Raw genomic sequence first — 21,554 nt, 5'->3', positions numbered from 1 at the left:
AATAGATCCGGGCTGCACTACTCCTGATTTAAACACAGTGCAGTAATAATGTGGACGTGCCTGAAATGCAAGCGCTGCCTGCCTTTCCAAACCCTCAGCCCACAGGTAAATCCACAGGATCACATTGCAATATCAGATCACGAAATATATTGCACATTGAACAGATTCTTAATAGCTAAATTGACTAATAGATGCTTGGGGGCTCTCAAGTAACTAGTTCTAATAGCAGATGGGTACACATGCCAATTAAGATACTACATTCATTCAGTGACTCTCCGTTTTAAGTGGCTGTGTAAAATTAGATTGAGATGTAATTTTGCAAGTGAGTTATTTTCAAATTGTACAGTATAATTATCCAGAGTTGTTTATGTCTCATTGATTAAACTCAGATTTTCCTCTTACACTCTTGCATGCATCCTGCATCTGAATGTTGTGAATCGAAGTTTCAATCAATCTAGCAGTTTTACTGCTAAACTACTATGTTCATGTCACGGAGTATTAAATTTAAGGTCAATAAATGAAAATTATCTTACGGAAAATAGCAGATTGAACTTCGAAGTGAATTGTCAATATTATGAGTTTTAAAACTGAAGTTTTGCACAGAATCAAAAAGAGCAACGATACACTATCGCAGTTAGGGGGACTCAACATATTCAAAGTAAAAAAAAACTTGCAGATTAGAGCAATAAAATAATCGTTTGTGGAACTGTAAAAACTAAGAGTGCCTCTACATCTGCCAGATGGAAGCTTAACAAAAGATGCACTGATACTGTTCGACTGACATCAGCGCTAAAACACCACTTGCCAAAAACTATATCAAGTAAGAAATTTGAGAAGAGAGCTAAGATTAAATGCGAAGCCGTTCTTTATTAAGGATTATCTTGATGGGACTCAATGGTCTTCATGAGGGGCTGCAGGGATGCCTAACTGCAATTTAGAGTGAGGAGAGATCTGCACTGTCCTCCACTGCCAATAGGTTATCCACTCAGCTTCTTGCACACATGGAAAGAGAGACTTCAATTCCAACTGGCTGATGCAGTTTTTCAGATAAAGAATTAAGAGTTAACATAGATCTAACTCAAGTAATTGTGGCAATTTTTTTACTCTGTTGTTCCACAAAGGAGAACATCTCAGTAAAGTGAGTTTACCTAACTTGACAAAGAATATATAAACAGTGTGAAGGGAGCAGGAACGGTGTGACAAGGGATCAAGTGGTCCAGATGAAACAAAATGCTAACACCCCGGTGACACAGTTGCAATATTTTCATATGCATATGCTGCAAACTTGTTTGGGTAGAACTACTAGAGTGTTTGCACAATGTCACACGTTGGAGGATCAAGTTCCTTTTTTGACATACGTCTCAGCAAAGCATTACATTCAAAACCATCCCCCAAGAAGAGAAATCTGAACTTGGGATAACTTTGGATAAAATAACAGTTTTATATATTTATACAGACATTACCGGGTGAAGTGTTCACCTTTTAACTATGGAGAAAATACAAAAAAAAACCCTTAACTATACAAACCTCCCACTCCTAACTTTGCCCCTGACCCAAGTGTGACGTGAAGTTTGCCGGATCGCAATTTGTCAGGGAGCTTGGTAAGTGCTAGTTGCTGGATATTCCTGAGCTGTTCAATGTGTAAAGTTTCCTGTTCAAAACAAAGCAACACAGAGCGACATATCCTTGGTAAAGAAAGAGTAGTCTGATGACCAAGGGAAATACAAGATCACTTTCAATACCATTCCACTCCTTCTCTCTTCGAGTGCATGGATTTTCTTCTGAACTCTGTAATAGTAGACTTAAAAGCAACTTTCCTAGCAACAATGACAACTCCAGCACTCGAAGCAAAAACAAAAAGCAAACCAATGTCGTTTTGATGACCAAAAACATGTTAACACATTTCAAAATGTCTTTCTGCATCCAGTATTCAAGTAAACAGAATATAACATTTGCCCATCTAACAGGCTTTTCATTAAATCCAAAGAGAATCTTTGATGATGATAAGCTGCCACCACAAAAAAGATTTTGACAGTGCAGACAGATAATTTTGAAATCCCTCAAGGTAAATTAGTAGCAACTCAAGTGCTTTCAAGTGGTGAATGAAAGTTCTTAGTGAAGCCTGAATTCCTTATAAACAAACATCAGGTTGGATTGGCTCGCTGAGGAGCAGCGATAAAAGTAAACACAGCATACCTCGACATGAAAATACACTAGCACTTTTCTCCAGAAAGCAAGGAACAAAGGAAATGGTTAACCTCAGTGGACGTCACAAAATTAAATGAACAGAGTGACCTTAGTGTTGCAGTCATCTTGATTCCAAATAAAACACAAGAAACATGTTTTGAATTATGAGAAAATGCCATTTAAGAAAAACACACACACACACACACACTATATATATATATATATATATGAAATATATATGAAATATCTATACTTAACTCAATCTTATTCAGATTTAAGAATTTACAAAAGCAGTTACTATATTTTGTAGTTGCCCCGGTGCTTGCTAACTGGCATGTAGTTAAAAACTCTCCATGGACACATTTGTCCATGAATACGCCATAAGAGACAAGTGTAGTTTATGACCAGTGAAGCACACCTGGGGAAAGTCTATAAGGAACCCTGAAAATCCTCAGACAGATACTTTATTGGTCTCCAATGGTCCCAAAAAAGCCAAACAAGCACACTTCAGAGACCTATTACTCAGAATAAGACATTGCTAGGGCTGGAAGTAAGCTATCACTGTGGGCATTACATACATAATATACGTCCTGCTGAAAGATAAAGAAATCTTTAATAGAACATTTGTTCTAATAAGTAAGTGAAATGTGGATTTTTGATTTATCTCTCTTGGAATTTGGCTTAACAATGACCTAACTTTCCTTGCAAATATAGACACACATTTTGCAGCTGACATTAACATATATGAACATGCAAGAAAAAGCTTTACCATACCTATTTGTGTAATTGATGTTGTTTTCATCTTTCGGTGGACATATTTTGCAAAATTCAGTGAAACATTTTATAGATGTCTGTACAAGAACAAAAACTAGATTAAAGAAGAGTATAGTCCAACCTATGAATACTGGGAACTTATGTAATTACGAACTGATGAGTAGGAACATCAACATGTTCTCCAGCTTTAATGCTCGTGCAACCCAATGGTATGCTATGACAGTATGATCTATAGTTTGCTCTTATCACAATCTCTAAAGCTAAAAACACTGAAATATAAGGCTATAAAATTTTAGAGACGGATATATTCTAAACTGCTTATTCTAGTCATGAATGTGATCTATATGTTGCTGTCCATATTAGAAACAAAGTTCGCATTGAAAACTGATCTTGCATGGCTTTACGGAGAAATTATTAACCACGAAACAGGTACACTTTATCTAAGCTGTTTATACCCTAACAACCCTTCATAATAGCATTGAAATATAATTTTAAAAAATGATGAAATGGCTATTTTTGTATTTGTTTCTTTATTGTGCTCATGTTACTCATAAACGGCTCCATTATGAAAGCAGGGAAAAACAATTTCACCCTCTGCAGTCGCTTGTCTTTTTTATCGATATAATTTTGCCAAGCCTCAGTAGTCTGAAATCGACTTAAAATAGAAGGCCCTCGTTCGCCATCAGCTTTTACCAAAACCCAAAAAAGTTTCATAATTTAATGTAAAAAAGTTACACAGTGGATAACTGCTTTCAGATGCCTTCCCCGCAAATGCAATAACAATCAGAAAAAGGAATCAAAACATATTGAAGTGGCACATTTTTGTCATTCAGCAGCAATTCTTTGGCAATGCACACAAAAGCACATTTTCACTTGATATAACAAATTGTGGGATCTGCTTATAGCTGTCACATCATTTTAAAATTTGCAATCAAGCACAGAAACAAATCTGAGTGTAAAGAGGGTTCTTCCTCAGTAGGTTTAGCAGATATTAATAACTGTTATGATAATGAAGAGTAAGACTTTAGAATTTCTCTAGCATTCTGGTTTAACTATACAGCCTCACAGCAACACTACTAAATCTAAATTAGCTGCACCCTAAAATACCAATATGTTTGGTAATAAATTTTCACCACCCCTTTAATGGCAGCATTTGTCAGGGTTGCCCCAACTGTCTCGGACAGACTTCTGACTTGTGCAACCCAGGCGGCCAGAAATGTGGCACTCCCCGTCTCTTCCCCAGCTGCCCAGGTCAGCAAAGCACTAGAGGCCAGGCCACTGATCAACAGGCTTGCAGTGGGTCTGGCCCGCAAGGAGGCGGGGGGGGGGGGGGGGGGGGGGGGGGGCAGGTCATCAGTGGAACTTATGTTCACCACCAACCAACTCCCAATTGGTTAGAGTGCAAAATGCAGACATTATAGACATAACTGCTGCCTCTCAAACCCACCCCTCCAGGCAAACTCTGTCCTCCTCTCTGACTCACTTACCAAACCCCCACTAGTCCAACCACTGTGACATTTGTGAAGCCAGGAGTCCACATAACAAAAACACATTAGGCAAATGTCTGGGGTCAAACGTCTGTTTGAATTGGCCAGATGAAAGACACTTGGATTGGGTCTGTGCCATTCTCCTCAGTGACTAAATACAGTTACAAAAGAGGCACTGCTGTGCAAGCCAGCGGTTTGTCTTACTAACAGAAAATGCTTCCACATTCAAGTTGCAGTGCCATATTTGCCAAGGGATGATACAAGAGCACAGATGAGGATTTAAGCCAGGGGCATTATCAATCAGGTATTTGTCCCAAATAACCAGAAATAGCACAGACCGGACAATAACTTATATTTAGCCTACATCCACATTTGTTCGCAAAGAAACAAGTGCACGCAAACATAGCTTGGGTATTTCCAGTGATGAATGAGCACCGCCACTGGACACCAGCTTTCAGTAATTTTTAACTCTTCGACACATTTAACAGCTGGGTTTATCTGCATACTCTGCACGTCGGCCGGCTGATGCGTAGATTATTCATTTATTTTATACAGGAGCAAGAAACACACTGAGCTCCACAATAAAGTTGTGAATACAGTTAACAAACAGCAGCTAGCTAGTGAAATATTTCCAGATTTTCAAAATAAGCAATGCATTAATTATAGTTTCAGACAATGCAGGAGGAGCACTGACTCTTCTACTAATATATCCCCTCAAAGTACTTCTAGGTGACTTCTGTGCATGTGTCTGGTACTTGTTGCTGCAGCCATCATGAGTAAGGGAGACAGCCTTTCATTTATTGTTTTTCTTAGAGTACTACTGCTGCACTATCAATATCCAGTAGACAGGAAGAGCTGTCTAAGTTACTTTACATATGAAAAAACAAAGATGGCACCGCCAGGAGAAGCGCTAACAGTTTAAACCAAGAGGAATCAACGAATACATAATTTACTGAAAAGTCAGTAAAGAGTTGAGATGCAGTGCATTTTCTACAGACACTGTGAATGAAATCATTAAAAGTCAATGATATGCCATGTTTGTTTCCTCTTGATGTGTTCAGAGCAGCAGTGGCCCCTCTAAAAGGTGACTTCCCTTATGAGGAAATGGAATTTGCAATGCACTCCACTCAGAACACTCTCCCTTTGTGCTTGTGAGAAAATATGTTCTCTGTCTCTCTTTTTTTTTCTTTTTTTTTTTTGGTATAACTGATTTAAAGAAAAACAATCTCAGAATTTACGCTTTTCTCTGTCAATATGGCTCGTGTTAGTGTGCAGTATTTCTGTGTATTTTAGCATCAACTTAAGTACAGTAACACCGCAATCCTATTGCCAGTCTTTAATTAAAAAAAAAAAAACATTGTTGCAGGCAGAAGGTAAGGGTAAAAAGATAATTCTTGCAGAAAAGAATAGATTTGGTGTCTGCCTGTTTGCCTGTGCCAAGTTTTCTCTTATGCAAATGACTCAGACTGTGAAGTAACAGCTGGATTTAAATCGTAAAGCAACAAACCAGCTACAGCAGACATGTAACCAAAAGAATGGCATTAAAAGTGTGCAGTACCTGGAAATGTTTTGCCAGGTCAGATTAACGCAGTGTAAAAGGCTTTAAAGATGGCAGTAGTTGATTGTTAGTTGAATTAATGTATTGAGACTATAACCTACATGAATTCCTATTGATAATTCACCTGGTGTAAACATCCATCTAACAAATATCCTCCCACTCTTATGAGATCTCAAAATAAGTGACCAAGTAGCAGTCTTATTTTTGCATTGCATATATGTAATCTAAATGACAATGCTACAGATGATGAACTGATTTAAAAAAAAGAAATGCTGTCACAGGCATAAAAAAAAATTTGCAACAACATGCATATAAAGCAAACAACTGTACAATATTCACAGCCACAGGATTAACAGGACTTGTCTACTATTGTTTAGGTCTCCTTCGTGCCATCAAAAGTTCTTTGACCCGTAGCGGACATAAACAAAGGACCTCTGCAATTGTATTGTTGTGTCTGACACAAGGACACTGGCACCAAATCTTTTGGGTACTGTGAGCTGCAGTGGGAGAAAAGTGGAGGTGGGGGGGCCTTGGTGGATCATGCTTGTTCCGTAACAATGTTTGAACAGAACGGGATCAGTAGAGTTTGAAGCTTCAGCTCTCATTTGTACTCCTTGAGTTGTCTTTGAACAGATATGCTGGGTGTACTGTAGCACAGAGGGAGCCTGCTGCCATAGGTGCGTGCTGGTCTGCACAAATGTCTGGGACAGTACATTTCGTGGCTGATCTGTGTAAATGTCTCTGTGAGTTGAAACAAAACTAAGAAAAATGGTGGTACACTTCTCTAACAAGTGATATTATAGTGTTTTTTGCATGCTGTGTAAAGGGAATGAAAGAGACAAGAGTAAAACTGGAGTTCAGCTTGCTACAGCTGCCAAATACCTTCAGGGAGATCTCTCCTTGAACTCTGTACATGGCACCTTTGAAAAATAATATACCTTTTCAAACCTGTGAATCAGAGATAAATTATCACTTTAATAATGAGGAATCCCTGATAAACCTTTTGATAGTCAAACATCACAAGGGGAAAGTGTGATGAACTGCTAGTAACCTCTGATGATGAACACATGATTCATCAATACCAGCAGATCTGCATGTCTTTGCTAACAAAGCCACAACAAAGAAATTCTGGCCGACCGGGACTTTGCCTCTGACTCCAAAATAAACACTATTTGTTATAAGGAGCATACAGAGGGAAAACCGGGATGAGAATGTTAAGCCTTCTTCCTCTCAACTTTGTGACTCAGTTGCTGAAGCCCCAGGTGTTTTTTTGTTCTTAAACACATGTCAACTCTCAGACTATCAACACCAACATAAACTTTGCCTAAAATAAATAAATGAATAAAACTGCTAGCAAAACTTTCTCTGCCTACTACTACCAACTAAACAGACATATAAATAGCTCAGCAGCCTACCATGGAAACAAACAACCGCAAAGGCTCGGATCAGTTACAGGAGTAGCAACTTTTTATAGGTCACAAAACTTCCAGTTGCCTAGGAAACAATGTGGAAGAACAGTGTGCTATTGGTTGCAGAACTGGTAATACCTGTCGGGGCAATTAGAAGGCCTATTTTGTTGAAGGAGGAGTATCAGAAGGCTGACTTTGAGTAATTGAAGGCTTTGGTCATTCAATGGGCATGGACTGTTCTGTTAAAGCCGCACCTGGGCTAAGACAATTTGAACAACTCACAATGGGAAGAAATGCCTGTTTATTCTGGTGCGAGCTGGTGCAAGTATCTGGTGGAAGTTTGTTTAAAGATGGGAGAATGATTTAACAAAAAGCAACTTTCTGAATATTGATTTAAATTGTTCATGCTGTAGCCAAGCTTATGTGGCAAACTGTGGATCTGCTTTGGGAAAATTTCAACCCAAAGTACTGAGTGTCAAACTTTTATCTATAGTTACGTCTAGAAATTCATTCTAGTTTAGATATACTGAGGGCAACAAAACCTTTAAAATGTAGGTATTTTTGACACAAAGTTGGTTAACACTATCTTTCTCTTGCATCTTCAAAAGACATGAACTCTGGACCATTTCAGGAGAATCTAATCTACACATCATCCAAATTTGCACTTTCTCACATGTTGCAAACAATGGAAGATATCCCTCATTATTTGCATTCTTCCCAATGAAATTACTCCATGTGGTTTAGGTTGTATCTGGGCAGACATGGACAGTTACCTGAAGCACATACTCTACAAGATTTGGACATTAGCATTTTGACATTCAGCTCTGTGATTCTAGAAAGATTTGGGGCTGCAGTGCATGTATAAATACAGCTCTAGATTCACAGCTGTAGCTCTCAGAGGAGCCTGGCCCATCCATTGCATGATGACTATGCAATTTACAAAATTACAAGCTAGCTGAAACCCTGCCCTAAAGAAGCCCCAGACTCTGCCTGAATTATTTATTAACTATTGATGAAGGCTGATAAATGCACCCCGCTCACCATCCCAATGACATTCTTGTCTCCTGCCTTGAGCCACTTCTGCCACTTTGTCTGCCTGTATGTTCCCGTGATACAAAACTTAGCAAAATGTGGATTTTGTTCATTTATAACACAAAAAGGCAGCTGTTTTCAGCAATGTATCATCTTACAGCTCTCAACTGTGCTGCTATCTCTGCAGCCGGGGGACCCAAATAAGTACATTACCAAGCCAGCTAATTACAGTTTCACACAGTGCGACAGTCGACAATCTTCCCCTATTCTGTTGGCCAGACACCAAAGCGTTCTAATGTGCTCACACAAGGGGAATCAACATGCCAATCTGATGGAGATATACAAACATCAACAGAGAACTACCGGCATAATTTTGATTACTTCCTTGCCTTAGGTATTAATATAAAATCCATCAAGCTTTGAGAAACAGAGGAAAACATTACTGTATATTTGAGGAAAGGAAAAGTGTTACTTTCTTTTTCACAGTGTGGATAAATCTTTCAAAACACGTACAAATGCATGCAAAGACACTAGTACAATACTTAATACTACAGAAGAATTTTAGGGATATTAATTGACCAATAAATATGAACATTATCAAATGACATTTGAGCACTTGAGCAGCCCCTTTGACTGACCTCTGGGACTGGCTGTCCACATCTCCACCACCAATATCTCTAGCAGCTGCAGAGCACTTAATAAATTGCACCTTTAACAAAAGGAAAAGGTGATGAATTGAAAAATGTTTAGCCCTTTCATGCATTATTAATGCAGCCTCTCCCTCAAATCGGCCGCTGATAAATAATTAAAATTAATCTCCTTATGGGAGTTTTCATTATAGGATAATTTAATTAAATGAAAGCCCAAGGACCTCTGAGGGCCCTGAGCCACTAGGGCCCCATGCCCTACTCCTCTAATGGGTCGAGGACAGGAGATTGTCCTGGTAATGCACGGGAGCCCATACATTATTTAATAGATCCCACTAAGTAAGGACAGATCAATGATAACTTGTCATCTCATCAATGTGTTGAAAGCATTCCAGAGGCCACTGCAGAACAAATCCCAAAACTGAAAGAAAAGAATATCCGTGCACACACATAGAAAGTAAAACAGTTGCAAACACATACACATTAATAGCAGCTATGGATATTCTCTAGTTGTGTCTGTGCATTTTACTGATGGGAAAGCAGTGGTGGATCAAGGACGACGAGGTAAGATTGCTTCGGTACAAAAAGTTGAAAGGTGCAAGATATACACCTGATACAAACAATATCAGCATCAAATGGGAGCCTTTAAAGATGGTCTTGGTAAACAAGAGAAAAGACTACTGCAGAGGAAGAGGGGTCCATGCTCGTCTCGACTTCTGGAACACTCAGGCATCTAATTATTATACTGCACTGATCACAAAACATTATCAATGATGACGTACTCATCTAGCTCACACCACAAACAGCAACCCAACAACCAGTAAAGCAAATAGTACCTTTAATTTTAAATACAATATACTGCATAAATATGTATGGTAGAGTCACATTCATGTCTATCTGATAGGGCTTGACTTGTCTGTGATTAAGGATACCATTTGAAGTCATGGTGGAAAATCAACATAAATCAAGGATAGAAATAGCGACTCTTAAAAAGTATAGCTTGGTTTCTAATTATGCAGAGATCACATTGGGCACTGAAAAAGCTAAAGAGTCCCTTTAAAAGAAACCATACAGAGTCACTCAGAGTTTGGCAAAATAATGCCGGATAGGTTTTAGTAAGGAGTGGTGAAAATATGATTTTATTTTGCTTTTGCCAAAGCCAGGGCAGAGTGTCTTCCTAGCAAATAAACTGAAATTCCTTCTGGTTTAATTATAATTATGGAATATGTAATATTGGCAAAACGTGTTTCAACCCCCCTGGTATGTCCACTACATGCACACATTTCTGCTAGTACAAGTTTTGTTGCAGTTTAAAAATGGTAAAATTCAAATTCCAAGATGGACCAAATGACTCCGAGTGCCAGATTTGACCCAGGGGCCAGATTCAATGATTAATACTGTAATACTTTAAAATAGGACTTACACAAATTAAATGAATGCAATTACTATGCTTAAAGCTTAGCGGGAAGTGCATGTATATGCACGCCATGTCTGAATTTAAAAGAGGAAATCTTTAACATAAATATTAGCATTTTGTGAAAACAACTGAGTAATTAGTTTAGGGGATAATAAGCTGGGGTAGGCACACAATGAAAGAAAGCATTCTGGCTTTAAAATGAATAAAAATTGATTGTGTCCCAATAAAAAACGAATTGCCAGAGTGTTAACTGGATTCCCCATAAACGTCTGTAGCAGTCCCTGGCCGCTTTATTGTGTGCTAATGCAATAGAGAACACTTAGCAATAAATGCTCCTCTCTGATGAGCTCACAGAGGCTTTCCAAGATGGCCTGATGAAATTGTAAAAATTAGATTTGAGCTAGCTGCTAATGACTCCTAAAACAAAGGAAACTCTCCAAATGGAATTAGCCTGCCCTCTCCTTCTCTAAATACATCATATGTAAATTACTGTCATTTGGAGAAATATGCTTGCCTGGAAGGTAAAGCCTTCATTAGAGATCTCAGTAGGTTTGGGACTCGAACAAGAACTCCTCTAGGACATTTAAAAAGTTTGAGTACTGAAAGAAGGTAAAGGTATTGTTCACTCATGGTAGCAAATCAGAATAATGACCAAAGAACTTATTTTTGATTATTTTAGTCAAACCTCATGGATTATTTTTCAGAGATGAGGACACAGTTATCTGCTCTGAGAAACAAATACAGCATATCTAAGTTTTCATTTATATAATCCTCATTTGCATATGGATTATCGTTAGTGAATTACTTCAATAATGCAGAGCCACGGACACCAATGAAGTGTCTGCTCAGGTTATTCATTACAGTTTATTAAATAAATGGCTCCATGGTGGTAATGTCAGCTATTAGCTGCATGTTTATTTTAAGCTTTTTTCATTTGCCATCATGCAAGATTGTTTTCTTAATCATAATAAAGTTAATCCAATATTCAGTCTGACTTGCAGCAAGGACGTTGTTTCCTACTACTATTAATATCCAGATGATTGCAAAGTGGTCTTAAAGGTCTGTACAAGGAAGGCATAAATTTGCTTTTTAATATCAGAGTTATCTCGTGCTTAAAGCTAACATGAGAATTAATTAAACAAACAATTAGCAAATGAATGAATCATCACTTTGCAGTCATTTGGGCACTAATGAGGTACATTAATCAGGTTATGCTTGAAAATACTTATTAATGAGCCTGTGAAAACCTGGACAAAAACAAAATTGTTTTTATTATTTCCCTGATCAAAAAGGTTTACAAACTGGTTACAATAGGCAACTCTGGAAAATTTCATAAGGAAAAACAGTGTATTTTGTAGTATTACACAGCAGTGTTGTCTTTAACATGCTTAATCATCCATAAAACAGTATTTTTATACATGAGTGGCCATAGGGCTTGGTGTTACATACACAACTGCACTGATGGGCAATAGTCAGTTGTGCAGCTCGGTTCTAAAATATTTACACAACTCAACCCAACAGTTATTTGCCTTTCTAACGAAGGCAGCACTTTACCACTCAGCAACCATTCACACTGCTCTGTACTGTTTGTATAAGACAACTTTGCAGGAATTACTTACCAATTAAACAGGATAGGTAGTGTTTGGCTGAGCTGGTCAATAGTTTCCTAATATAAACAGAGGGCTTTTGGACAATACTGTTGTGTGTTCATACCAGGAAAGTAATTCACTTATCAGGGCGTTGTTCTCATTTAACCCTTGTTGAATCACCTGACTTTGTTGGTAGACTTGGTTTTAGATAAAACCTCCAATTATCAGACCTCACAGTGTGTACAGAAATAAAATGTTTACATGTAACTCCATGGTGTTACATGTAAACATGCATATCAATAATAAATTAAACATTAAGGATTACTACACATCTGCATGGAAAATACTAGCTGATTTCTAACTATGTTTTCTATTAATTTGATTGTGACTAAAAACAAGACATCTGTTTCTCTTTGTATTACTGTTTGCTGGACACATGTCTGTGCAACACTGAAGTTTGAGGCTCTTCTGGGGGAAACATATGGAGCAACAGCCAGACTGCAGCTGTGGGGTATTTCCACCGTCCATAAGTGCCTACCTATTAATGGGCTTACAGAAACTCAAAATAATAACTTAGATCTGTCAGACTGTTAAAATCTCTCTAATGCAGTCATTTTGTATCAAACCAAAAGCAGGCATGCAGATAGCAACAAAGCCAAAGGGTACAATACGCTCTAATGTCCCAAAATATTCACTCCACAATATCCTAGACTAACACCCAAGAAGCCAGTGTAACGGATAACCATCATGTAAAAATAAAAGTTTGCCAACCTTGCATCCGAAAATAAATAAACACTACCAAATTAAATGATCTAAATCCTCTATTTAATAAAAAATAAATAAATAAAAATCAAAAACAGAACATAAAAATTCCAACCGGTGATAAATGTCATAACTAAAAACATTGCCAGTGAACACAGTTCATTCCAAGTTAAAACTGTGTGAGGCAAATTAAAAAAGAAACACAGAAATAAAATCAAGAAATGTTGCTGCATTCTGTGGGTCTGAGCTTCTTTAAGATGGACTGAGACAAAACAAACAGGGAACATCTGTTTTGTAATAAATGCAAAGTAACTGTGATAATATGGTAGTGCTTAGTGCACATGGGTAACCACATATCTGTGAAGGCACCATTAAAGCAATAAAGAGTGGTTTAGTGTCAACCAGGCAATGTTTTTTGCAAGACCTTGCGCATTTTAGCAAGACACTGCCAAACCCATTCAATGCATATTAAATTTGCATGGTTCCATTGTAAAATTGTCTGGGTTAAGTCTAAATTGGCATGCCTGAAGATTAGACGTGTAATCCAGAGAAAACATCGGGCAGATGATGAAGTAAAAAACTACAAAAAATGATCCTTTGAAATGTAAAGCAGCTGGAATCCTGTATGAAGGAAGAAAGGCTATAGCTTTCAAAACTACAGCAACTACAGCTCCTGAACACGTAGATGTAGAATAGACAATGCTGAGAGAAGCAGCGATGCAAAACAATGTTAAACATGCCTTTTTTCCAAGTTTTTCTGAAATGCAGGCCCAGCAACCCACCTGTCGAGCTCAGGGAGATGTGTCTTATTCTTTTATTCTTTCTCTCTCTTGCACCCACTATGTCTGCATAAAAGTGGCGAGGGCTGCACCTAAATGCACTGTTCTGCAACAACAGCACATGTATTTTAAAAAAATCTCAGTTTCAGTATATGACACATAGCCTTTATTCTATGAATTAAATATACTAGAGTTTAAATGATTTGCAAATCATTACATTATGATTTTAGACACCACTGACTTACAATATGTGCTGAAATTCATATCTTATCAATCATATCAATGTTCTTTAAGGAGCGGATTACAGTAATTGAAAGTCCATACTGTGACAGAAATAACTGTTCTCACACAGGGGCTAGACCCACTGGTGCCTTTTGCTGTCTGTTGGCAAGAACTAAATATATTTTCTGCATTCTGAATGGCATTCCACTCTAACGCATATGTGCCAGTAGTTAACAGTGGATGAGAATAAATAGCTTTCTTAGCCAAGCTTTGAGACATGTAAAAGATGGGTGTTAATGTCTGACATGTACGCAAATTATCTGTAGAGATATTTAATATCTTTAAGCATATAAGCAGTTGCAAAGAAGTATTTTGTATCAATATCTTTGCATTCATATATTTTTCCATTAATAACAAGACAGATACACTAAAACTTATAGAAAATGACAGCGTAATAACCCTTCTGGCAGCGTATCAGGACCTAATTTCTAGGGATCATAACAGTAAGCCAGAATTATGTCACCCGGACCACCTGTTCCCTGAAAACGTCACTGGTTTTAAGTAGTTCCGGCATGCATCCAAAATGTGAACTTCTGAACCACAGTGCTTACTTCTCATTTGTGCAGAAGCAGGAGGCAGCAGTGTGTAGCAACAGGCACTCTAATTTCGTGGCAGTAGAGGGAAGGTTTACATAAGAGACGTGCTGTTCTGTGGCTGTCACTCAACCTGCATCTGAATGGCAAACGCTAGAATGAAGCCGATGCTGTTTCATGTCACCTGAAGGCTAATAAGAGATTAAACATCAGCAGCCAAAATGCTAATTATTGCTCAGTAGCCCCGCAACATATCCAACAAACCCATACCTTTGGAAATGTTCCATTAAAAGTATCAATTATTATAATAAGACTATTCAGGATATTTTTTTTATTTACAAAGAGAACATGCACATTAAAAAATATATCTGATGCTTACTTGCATGATGAATGCTTTAAATATCAATATTAAAGAAGATTACAGAAATAAGACTTCTCTGCTTGGAGAAAAGGCGAAATGTTCTGAGTTGCACTGCAAGCGAAGCATGAACACACTGTATATTTCTTTTGGACTGGGGTTCTAAAATAGCTGTGCAAGCATTTGTGGACCACACACAGCTGCTGGTGCTGGGGTTCTGCTCACATCATTGGAGTTTATGCCAATTAGCTGTTAAGACTATTTGCAGGGTGTTGGTCATAAATGAAAATAGATGGTCCATCCTTCAAAGCTACTCACCAACCACTGTGCTTGGTATGACTGGCAATAAACATGTACATGTATTTATGAAGGTTTAAAAGATATAAATAAAAATAGAGGCAAATCACTTACAGTTTTTTTTAAAGCAGCTAAGTTTTTTTATTACTACTTTATTCCTGCTGCGAAAATACAACACAAAATACTACAAAAATACAACTATGAGGGTTTTATGAAACACCTAAAGTATAAGAGGGGCCATGGGGGAACTGGACTGTTAAGTGAAATGGCCTTACTGAGGAAACCAGCCCAGCAGTGGACACTTACAGGGAGCAGGGCCATCATACTGTGTTGGCCTTGATGAAATCCCCCCGCACTAAGGCCAGGATGCTGACAGTAGAGCTCAACGTAGTCGAAGTTTTTCCAAGGCTGAACAGCCTAGTCATTACCTCTACAAAAGGTTGATAAATGACAGATAAGGTGCCACACAGAGTGCATCTCAGCACTGTGGAATACAGCAAGTCATTCAGTTTGTGGACAAACAGCACAGACACTGGCAAGCAGGCAGAAGAGGGCACTGTTTTCAACACTGTTACATAGAGTACACAGAGTACAGTACAATCATAAAGGCATCACTGAACAAATTCACCTAGAGTTAAATTTTTTTTTAAATTTATATTATTTTTTCCAAAATTCACGTCTTTCTGCAGTGTTAAATTTGATGCATTCAAACATGCTTTTCTTATCAAGGCGGCCACTGTCTGTCCTGTGACCAGAAAGAAAAGTAGCTCTGTACGCGCTCCATTTGCTCCACGTGTTAAGGTGTCTATTATGTGTGAAACAAGCTATTTTTCTTTAGCTGTGCCTTTTTGACTCTGATGACATAATGCTGTGGGGAGAGCTGGTACTCGGGAAACGCTCCGCTCCTACTTTTATACACCTATTTAAGAACAGCAGCCTTTCACACCAAGTTCAGCAGGAAGAAGCAGTAAAATTAAATGGGAAAGGTCTACAGTATTTCATAATTAATAGGCAGCAGTGAGAGGAGAACAGTCCACGTTGACGTAAAAAGATCAACAACGTATAAAAGTGATCATTCATTCTCCAGAAAATCACAGACAAAAAAACCCCAGTGCCCTATGTTGTTCCTTTAAAAAAAGAAACCAAAATCATAACAAATTTGAAATACGTGCCAAGCTTTTTAAAATCTTTGATTGCTTTACTTTATTTGGCAGTCCTACAGAGCCTCTACTCTCCTTGCCTATATGATCTAATTTGTTACTGAGGTGGTCCCCAGCTCGTACCTGGTCACCACCTGCAAGCAGTACTGTAAATTACTTGGTGGGCTTAATTGCCCATGTCCACTGTGTTACTATAAACTACTAGCACTGTGCTAACTCTATTCTCAGGTACTTAATCAAGGCCACCAGATTTATTTCCATGCACTAACTCTGGGGACAACTGCAAGCAGGTCTGAGTAATTGGATTTTTTTTTTTTTTTTGCATCTAAATTAACCACCTATTCTTAGTGAGAACTGGAGTTTGGAAATGATAACAATAATGATATCAACCAAAACCATATGAGGCCTTGCCTTTCATACTGGGAGCTGCATTATGCACAATAGAGCCAGATGTTGCTCGCACTGACCTTACCTGGGGGGGTATGGTGCCATTATGCCAATCACACACTGCAGCACTTTAAGTCACAGACCTAAGTTGGACTGGAGAAACTCAATTATTCAGGTTCTTACCTCACACATACAAAGCAGTAGCAATGGGTATTGAGTTTAGCTTAGTTCTTCCAGCATTCACCTAAGGCAGCAAAGCACAAGAAAGAAATGAATAACCACGCATGAACTTGGACACATTTCCAAGTACAACTGCTGTTTTTACTAAAATCCTTTGACAAACTATTTCAGTAAAAAGCTAGCAAGACAGGCAGATATTGATTCAACAAAGATACTTTTTTCTCTCTTCCTGTGAACACAAACAAATAACTGTTACAAGATTAAAATATACACATACAGATTTAATTAGGCCAGTTGACTAATACGGTTACATTACACTTCAAGAAGTTAGCAAGTGACTCCAGCGCATATGGGAAAGAACAAAAAAACCCAAAACACAAACAAAAAACGTTTCCAACATAAAGTAAAATAAATTAAATGCTAACAATTTCATTAGGATGTGCTATATGAATTACATACATTTAGCTTCTAAAAAAATTATATGTTTTCCCATTTCAGTTTCTTTCATTAAGTGACTGCACATAGTAGTGTGTAATATAACTCCTTTTAGTCAGTGCAGTAGACGAAGCAGCGGAGGGCGAGAGAAGAGTGAGCACTGGGCAAGCAGAGGGGATGTGGTCTATGTAGGGATGTCAGAAGCATAATGGGGAGCTGAGTCATAGGTTATAAAAAGCTGTCATTAGGGATTTCTGTCCTCAGCAGCTCATCACACAGGACCTGTGAATTATTTATTACTCTGGAAACTCAAGTGCCCCTTTACTCCACGCCGCTTGGTTTACTGCACTTCCCTTTTCTTGGGCTTGTTAAATAAAAGCATACCATTTAGGTGCTGTTATTAAAGTCTTTAATAGGATAGAGTATAAAAACAGAAATTAATTTTATTAATGTGACTATTTTGCTGATTTCATATAATGGATATAATAAATTACTGCCAGTGCATGCTCTTAATGAGAACATTTATTTACAATTAAAGTGTTTGGATTATTAGGATGTGCCCTGTATTTGTTCTGCCCTCGGTCCAAATGACCACCTAATTAGCACTAATGCAATGCATTAATAAGGGTGATTGTTATTAGATCTGTTTTTTGTTTTTTTTAATAAATCACAGAACAATCCCACCAGCAAAAAGTCTGTAGTCTTGAAAAGGAATGGAACGAATGGAAACATGACAACCAGGCATCTCACATTAAGTTACATTTTCTTTTTTTTAATATATGTCAAACTTTTTAAGCCATGAAGTAACATACACCATCGCCAGCATAATCCAGAAATTACTTTTTTTTAAAAAAGAAGGAAAATCTACTGCCCCGCTAAATCAGTCTCACTTAATTTTTTCCCCTTGGTTTTTGATAGCAAAGTCAATGCAAATCAGCTCAGGCATTTTTCCTCACTTTGTTTTGTTCTTGGTATATGAAAATGGTTAAAAATCCCATGGGTCAGTGAAAATGATCCCTCCACTCCAGTCGCCTGCTCTAAGTCAGCCAAAACATTCCAGACTTCAAAAGACGGCTTTGCCTACCAGGGCCATTTCAGTGTCCCAACCTCCACGGCCCAGGAGGACTTGGTTATTTGGATAAATTAATTTCTGGAGTCTGCCTGAGTTGCAAAAACAACCTCCTGCCTGACAGCAAATTAGTCTAACAGAAAAAAATAGAAAATATATAAAGTTAAAGAGAACACCCACTTTTTTTTCTTCTTTTTTTTGCTTGTTTACTGACAGCTCTGTTGCACTCATGCTTTTACATGTTTCTGGAAATTTTTAATAAAAGAACAAAAAATATTGTTGAAGATATCTGTAAACCTATCTGCTGGCAGGTGAAGAGTTTCAACAGTCAGCATCAGCACAGAGGCTGTAAAGCATACTGTGTACAGTACACAGCTGACAGGCTGTATACCATAAAACAGACTCATGTAAAACTTTAACAACTGTCAGTGGTATTGAAAAAAAATGATATAAAACTGAAAACTGCCGAAGCCTCAAACATATGTAAAAGAGAATAATATAAACCTGAGAGCACAGACTGTGAAAATGAGGGAGGAAAACGGTTACGGAGGAAAAATTATGCAAACAGATGAAGACAATCCAGAATTAATGGTCCGCAACATTTTCAGGCACTCAAAGAGCTGTCCAAGGACACCATGGGGGAGACTGCATGGCCCCAGTAATAGGAGGAGCATGTAACTTCAAAAGTAAGGAGAACAGACTGGAGAACTTTCCTCTGAAGTCAAGTCTTAAAGAAAACGTGAAGCATATGTACAGTACAGTAGGGAATCTAGTACATGTGTGAATGAAAATTGTTCTCCTCATTGCTGCAGACATGATACATTGCAGTATTTCTACTGCACAGCCACACTTTAAAAAAGTGATGGATTTCTGAACTCAGATCTTTGGGTTGCAGCTGTTCCACCTCAGGCCACTGAGGATCCCCCCCCCCCCCCCCCCACACACACACACACACACACACAACAGAAAAGAAAAGAAATTGGGTCAAAACAAAACAAGATATTCCACAATTTCAATAAATGTGTCCATAAAATATGGTATTCAGAGGATGTGAGATCACCCTATGAAATATAAAAAGCTATAAAAAGTATTGACCACAAGTCACAATAAATATGTCATTTACAATGTTGTGGATTTTGACCATGTTCCAGACCCCTCTTATAATAGATGATATTTCTGAAGGGCAGTCCACGGAAAGGAACATTAAACTGTGGCTTTGTCAAATGACGTAATCAGAATGAGAAGACTATTACAGAATAATCTTATAACAATGAATCAATTAATCAAAAGGAATGGCAGCTATTTTGATAACAGGTTGATTGTTTTAATTATTTAGGATATTTTGAAGCAAAAAATACCAAATGCTACTTCTTTTTTATTATTTCATATGTGAGGATTTGCTGCTTTTCTTCAACTAAATATTGAGTGTTTAACTGTGTATTGGTTCAAACATTTTTACCACATCATAAATGATGTTAATGCTGTTTAACAATGTTTAATGTTTAACCATAAAAATAAAATAAAACCAAGTTTGGAAATAAATGGATGCTCATGTCTGTGCACTGAAGGCTAAAATACAACAAAACATCTAAAATTCAGGATACTGGTGAAGAAATTCAGCTTGATTATGAACATCAAGAGCCTGCACGCATGACACTGATTGGTGGGAATCAGGGAACCACCGCCTTTACACAGTAGGTCCAGAGAGCTGCTTAATTAGCAGTGCAGGGCTAGCAGAGGGCCTACCAGCGCAAAATTTGAATCGTGATGGCATAACTTTGACATAACCTACACTTCTGTCTTGCTGATGTGATTCAGCCATACATCACAAAAACTCTGAAGCATGAGAAAATGAAGACAAACTGTATCATACAGGAATGGGGAAAACAGAGGGGGAACACAATCTTTCCAAGGACTTTTGGTCTGAGGGAAGAACACCATGCATACTTGAGCCAATCCAACATGCACTAAGTGAGGAGAAAATGTCCATTTTTAACCTGTTATCCATCACTGTCAAATGCGGTGCACGGTTAAAAAAAGGGGGAAATAATTAAGCAGAAAAATGACTGCAGTCTGGGGCAGAATGGATGAGAGCGAAACTCAGGTACAGCTCCTGTCAACTTGAGCAAATGATATTTTGACAAATGTCTCTTACACAACTGGTACGTAGATCACTGCATTTCTGGGTGTAAAAACACGTTTTTATATATGTTATTGAGGTGAGTCAACACATGTAATGAATCACAGTGTAGTGCAGGGGCAGGCATAGGTCTTCTTTATTGCAAAATGTGGCTTGGTGCTGCTTTTTTACAAATTCAATTAAAAAAGTTCAGAAGTGTTCATACTCTTTGACGCATTGTCAATTTTACAGAAGGATAAACCGCTTGAAATAAAAGAAATTCAAAGAAAACTTCAAAACACTGAATTGCAATTAAAACGTTTACAATGACGTAACTAAAATAAACAAACCGATTCACAGTCACCCTAAAAGAAAAAGGCGCAGTTTAGGGAGCTTTAATTTCTCACTGAGCACCGATCCTGTGATTCAGAGGACTGTGAGGCTGCCCCGCTGAAAGTAACCCCGCTGTCCCCGCCCATTCTGGAAATGGCTCAATATCACGCTGTCAAATTCGCCACACAAGTCAAACAAATACCGAACAACTGCGCAGAAATGGCCAACAGAACAAAGACGAGGCGAAACGAGTGGTTTGACTGCTGCCTACCTTGCTGTTATGTACCGCCGCTGTCACCACATGCAACAAGTATCCATGTCCATAAAGATTAACGCCAGAGTCGGCTGGCCCGTCAACGTTTTTTTCTTTCTTTTGCTGACTGGAAAATAGGGAGGGGGTTTCAATCACGTAAAAATGCTTATCATTGTCCGTCATTAAAGCTAAACGTTTTCATGGCAGCGGAGTCGGAAGGTTCCAGTGAATTGGCAAGATATCCGCATGCGTCTGTGCGCGAGCGCTGCTCGCTGGTATCAAATGTGGCAGGCACGAGGAAAGCTTACCCAGGGTATAATTCACTTCACTTTTGGCTTCAACAAGAGGCTGTTACTTGTCGGTGTCATATAATTTAATATATATTTTAACCGCAGTTGTTATCAGTAAGATTAGCCCACACCACCATTTTGGTTTGATAGCATAGTTTTATAATTAGTCAGAAAAGAAAATCATTCAATTGCCTTTTGAAAACAAAAATCCACTTTT

The 21,554-nt window shown here is 38.1% G+C and overlaps 1 protein-coding gene across 1 annotated transcript in view; it reads right to left on the bottom strand.

The window, feature by feature from the left end:
* The window catches only part of eya1 (EYA transcriptional coactivator and phosphatase 1), a 62,778-nt gene extending 41,428 nt beyond the window's left edge, over nt 1-21,350 (bottom strand). The window contains exon 1 of the mRNA XM_026179473.1: nt 21,066-21,350. The gene's annotated coding sequence lies outside the window, so the exon portion shown is untranslated. The remainder of the gene's footprint in view (nt 1-21,065) is intronic.
* Nucleotides 21,351-21,554: the final 204 nt, after the last annotated feature.

Source organism: Astatotilapia calliptera, chromosome 9 (assembly GCF_900246225.1).
Source record: "Astatotilapia calliptera chromosome 9, fAstCal1.2, whole genome shotgun sequence".
Taxonomy (NCBI): Eukaryota; Metazoa; Chordata; class Actinopteri; order Cichliformes; family Cichlidae; genus Astatotilapia; species Astatotilapia calliptera.
Note: the sequence above shows the minus strand (reverse complement) of the source record. Positions and strands in the feature narration are given on the sequence as shown.